We start from the raw sequence: 5,598 nt of genomic DNA, 5'->3' as shown, positions 1-5,598 counted from the left end.
CAAAAGCAATGGCAACAAAAGCCAAAACTGACAAACGGGATCTAAGTAAACTAAAGAGCTTCTGCAGAGCAAAAGAAACTATCAGAGTGAACAGGAAACCTACAGAATGGGAGAAAATTTTTGTAATCTGTCCATCTGACACAGGGCTAATATCCAGAATCTACAAGGAACTTAGCCAAATTTACAAGAAAAACAAACAACCCCATCAAAAAGTGGGCAAAGGATATGAACAGACAGTTCTCAAAAGACATTCATGCAGTGAACAAACCTATGAACAAAAGCTCATCATCACTGATCATTAGAGAAATGCAAAGAAAAACCGCAATGAGATACCATCTCACATCAGATAGAATAGCGATCATCAAAAAGTAGGAAACAACAGATGCTGGAGAGGAAGTAGAGAAACAGGAACACTTTTACACTGTTGGGAGTGTAAATTAGTTCAATCATTGTGGAAGACAGTGTGGCGATTCCTCCAGGATCTAGAACCAGAAATACCATTTGACCCAGCAATCCCATTACTAGGTATATACCCAAAGGATTACAAATCATTCTACTGTAAAGACACATGCCCACATATGTTTTTTATAGCACTGTTCACAATAGCAAGGACTTGGAAACAACCCAATACCCATCAATGATAGATGGGATAAAGAAAATGTGGCACATATACACCATGGAATACTATGCAGCCATAAAAAAGGATAAGTTGATGTCCTTTGCAGGGACATGGATGAGGCTGAAAACCATCATTCTCAACAAACTAACACAGAAACAGAAAACCAAACACCACATGTTCTTACCCATAAGTGGGAGTTGAACAATGAGAACACATGGACAGAGGGAGAGGAACATCACACACCAGGGTCTGTTGGGGATGGGGAGCTAGAGGAGCATTAGGAGAAATACTAATGTAGATGATGGGTTGATGGATGCTGCAAACCACCATGGCACATGTATACCTATGTAACAGACCTGCATGTTCTGCACATGTACCCCAGAACTTAAAGCATACTTTAAAAAAAAAAGGAATTCCATAGTCAAAAAGATGGGGAATTTTTGCTCTAGCTTTTTTGCTCCAGATATTGGAAATATATCTCTATTTCATTTTTTGCAGCATTTTTTAAAATAACTATTCTAAGTGCTCCTAAGTAGGAAAGAAAGAACTTAGTCACTATCAATACTTAAAGTACTAACGAATTAAAATTCATTGGATGGATTTGTTCCAAGGGTCACTTTCATTTCAAAAAGCAATTATTAAGCACTTACCACATACACAATACTACAAAGCAATTTGGGATGAATACAAGGTATAGAGCATTCTATTTCTGTCTTGAGAAACTGACCATTCATTTAGGTAGGCCTGACATACCTACAAAGATAGTGGAGAACAGTGAAAGAAACAAATGAAAACTCCTAGGAGTTTCTTACCTCTTGCAAAATACATTTTTCTTTCATTTAAAATGGTAAGTGAAGAGTATGGCTTTGGAGCAAGGAGGCATTTATTTGTGCTTTAGATGTGTGTAGTCCCTTTCTAAGAGCCTCTGCTTGGAATAGCTGCTCCACACATCTGGGTTCCCCCAAGACCCACCCCCAGGAACCAGAGTGTTCCCAAGAGCCCTTTCCCTGTTATCTGGGCATCCTATATTCCTCACACCCAGATCCTACACATATGCCCCTTAGTTTTTCCAGAACCTATATGAAGCCAGGAGAAAATCTGCCTCACAGGGTATGGTAAGCCTCATAAGGTGGTAAAGTGCCAAAAATCATGCAAGAGTAAAAACGATGCCTTGAGGTTGGAAGCCTGGGTGGGCAGTTATTGTTCCCATAACACAGTCTTCATTATTCCTCTTTGAAAACAATGTCACAATGAGAGAAAGCTCTTCAAAGCACTAGATTACCAACGAATTCAGGTCTCGGTATAAGACAGTGTAGAACAAGTATTAATATTTATGACCACAATTGCTGCCCAGTTGTTTACAACTAAGACTTACCAAGACATTTTTCTCTCTTCTATCCCTCTTAATTGTAGGAGTACCCAGTCAGAACGTGATGATGCTCTCTGGGGGTGTGAGAGACAGGCTGCTGGATTGAAATTCAGACTTTGGAGATTTGAACCCAGATTCAAATTCTAGCTTAGGAATTTCAGAGCTGTGTGTCATTAAGCAAGTTGCTTAACCTCTCTGAATCCCAGACTCCTCACTGGAAAAAGAGAGATGCTAATGGTATGTAGGTCACAGGGTTACTGTGAATATTTAAATGACACAAGACACCTGATACATAGTAGGTGCTTGATGAATTTTTGCTCAATGAACGTTGTCAGAGCAAAATTCCAGCACTGTCTCTTTTAAGGAGGGAAAATAAAACAAGCTACTTTTTTCAGAATGCAACAGCTGCTGCTAGGAATGGATGTAACCACATCAGGGGAGAGTGCCACCCATCCTCAGAGTCAAATGTACTTTATGGATATAGCAATTTGCATCTTGTCAAATGTTGCCTAACATTTTGCAAAAATTCCCCAAATGTCAAATTAGTGAGTAATCTGTACAGTACTGAAGATCTTGTTATCCTCTGACTGATTCATAACATATTTTGGGTGTCCCAGACACCAGTTCAAATAAATGTTAGTAAATAAGGAAAATCACATCTCCCCTCACAAGCTCTGAAATCAGTACCAGCTTATACTTGCAAAGAAATAAGATAGGCCAGGCGCAGTGGCTCAAGCCTGTAATCCCAGCACTTTGGGAGGCCAAGACGGGTGGATCACGAGGTCGAGAGATCGAGACCATCCTGGTCAACATGGTGAAACCCAGTCTCTACTAAAAATACAAAAAAGTAGCTGGGCATGGTGGCGCGTGCCTGTAATCCCAGCTACTCAGGAGGCTGAGGCAGGAGAATTGCCTGAACCCAGGAGGCGGAAGTTGTGGTGAGCCGAGATCGCCCAGCCTGGGTAACAAGAGTGAAACTCCGTCTCAAAAAAAAAAAAAAAAGAAGATAAACCTGGAGGCCCAGAGGCACTTGGAATTGATTAGAGTCTCAACAGTGAATACCTGCCTAACACTGACCATGCGCCCAGTCCTGAGACAGGCTGAGGTCAGAGTACAGACTGGGGTTGCAGACCTCAATCACTGACTCTAAGGTAGCCATCTGGCTTTATATCTTTTCTTATTTAATCTTCTCAAATGTCCTTTTTATTTATTTAGCAAATACTAGAAAAGTACTTGTTATGTGAATAGCGCTTCCCTAGCGCTAGGGGTTCTTGGGAGAACCCCTTCCTACGAGTGGGTTATAATGCCTTACAATCCTCATAACAACCCAATGAGGCAGGCATCATGCTTATGTCCATTCTGCAGATGAGGACCACAGGTCAGAGAGGTGAAGTAATGGCATAAGGCCACCTGGTAAGTGGCCTAGGTAAGGTAGGAATTGAGACAGTCTGGCTCCCCGAGTCTGTACCCTTAACCATTAAATACTCCCTTATGAGGTAGGTACCATAGTTATCCCCATTTTACAAATGAGGAACTGAGGCTGAGACAGGTTTAGTAATACTACCCAAGATGTCAAACAGCTGCTGGGTCATAGCAGATTTGGGATTTAAAATGAGGTCTATTTCTAAAACCCTACCCTAGAACACTAGGTTATAGCTTATACAAAGCCTGAAAAAAACAAAAACAAAAAACTTGCCTTAAGTATTTTCTAGTTTTGCTGGCCATGCATTGAAAAAGATAGAGATCTTAAGAAGGCCATAAGCAATGAACGTCAAAGAGCTCCACTCTTGTACATTCATTTGTAGTCTCTGAACTCCAGAATCAGAGAGAATTTTCTCAAAACAAGACGGAGGGTTGGCCTGAGAAATGCTTCTCTGTTTTGCTCTTGTTTTTTGTTTCCTTGACTTGAAGAAAATTGAGATGAACTCAAGTTGCTGAAGCTGCAAGACATATATGCTTTCTTCATGATGTGTGCCTAAACCTTGTTTTTTTCACTCTGTTAAGTTTTCAAAAACTATTAAGAAGAAGGGTGACAAGATGCTGTGGGGGGACAGGAGAGGGAGGATGGGAAGGAGGTTATCAGCAAAACAGAGCGCTTTTCCAAGAGATTCTCTTTTTCCTTTTGTTTACATTTTACTTTTTAAGTTCCAGGGTACATGTGAAGAATGTTCAGGTTTGTTATACAGGTAAACATGTGCCATGGTGGTTTGCTGCTCCTATCAACCCATCATCTGGGTATTAAGCCCAGCATGCATTAGCTATTTATCCTGATGCTTCCCCCGGCCCCCCAGTCCCCTGCAGGCCCCAGGGCGTGTTGTTCTCCTCCCTATGTCCACGTGCTCTCATTGTTCAGCTCCCACTTACATGTGAGAACATGCAGTGTTTGGTTTTCTGTTCCCGCATTAGTTCTCTGAGGATAATGGCTTCCAGCTTCATCCATATCCTTGCAAAGGACATGATCTCCTTCCTTTTTATGGCTGCATAGTATTCCATGGTATATATGTGCCACATTTTCTGTATCCAGTCTATCATTGATGGGCATTTGGGTTGATTCCATGTCTTTGCTATTGTGAAATACTGCTGCAGTGAACATACGCATGTATCTTCATAACAGAATGATTTGGGCATATACCCAGTAATGGGATTGCTGGGTCAAATGGTATTTCTTTTCTGGGAGATTTTCTATGCAGCTCCTGGCTCCTCTTTGCCTCTCCAGGGCTTGGCAGAGAGCAGGTGCACAGTGATGCTGGACTTGAGGTTTTGAAGACAACAAAAGTAAAAGTCTTTCTTTTAAACATTGCTGTTAGACTAGGGATATTAATGATGATTCTTGGAAAAGAACTGGATTTAGTAGCTGGAAAACATTAGCAGCTAGGTAGATTTAACTGTAAATGCTTGCACTGCAAACACAAATACTGGAAAATTGTCTTACTCTATCTCCTTCAGGAAAAGGCCCGTACTTTCTTTTCTCAGCTCTTTCCTCAAGGTCCAGTAACACTGGCTACAGCCTGGGAGTATTACCTGGGACAGAGGGACCAAAAGAGATTGCTTCACTGAAGCCCCAGAACCCCCCTCCACCTCTCGTGTTCAAAGCATGAGGGTCAGAGAAGTCTGCACCTCCCAAACCCCACTCTCCTTTGCTTCCCCACATACAGTTAATCTCTAAGTCATATCCTCATCCACTCTCAGACCAACTAAATTTCCTCATTTGCACTGCTCCCACCCTGCTCCAAGCCACCACCATCTCTTCCCCGATTCTTGTCACAATCCTAGCTTGTCTTTCTGCTCCGAGTTTGCCCACTTTAATCATCATCCACATAGCAGCTAAAGCAGAAATCTGATGGTGTCATCAGAAACCTATTGCCTTTAGGATTAAGTCCAATCTCCTCAGCTTGGTTGACAAGACTGTTTTTCTGGTCTGACCCTATCTTCTCTCCAGTTTCATTTTGTCCTCCCTTGCCCCTGTGTTTCATTCAGAGTCAGTGTTTGCAGGTCCTTACACATTAGCCACGCTTCCTCATCATCTTCCTAATTTTGAGCATTCTTCTTGCTTAGCTTTTGCCTCCTCCTCCAGGCCCACACTCCTCCCTCTGCAGCTCAGCAGCCTGAC

Source organism: Callithrix jacchus, chromosome 7 (genome assembly GCF_049354715.1).
Source record: "Callithrix jacchus isolate 240 chromosome 7, calJac240_pri, whole genome shotgun sequence".
Classification (NCBI taxonomy): domain Eukaryota; kingdom Metazoa; phylum Chordata; class Mammalia; order Primates; family Cebidae; genus Callithrix; species Callithrix jacchus.
Note: the sequence above shows the minus strand (reverse complement) of the source record.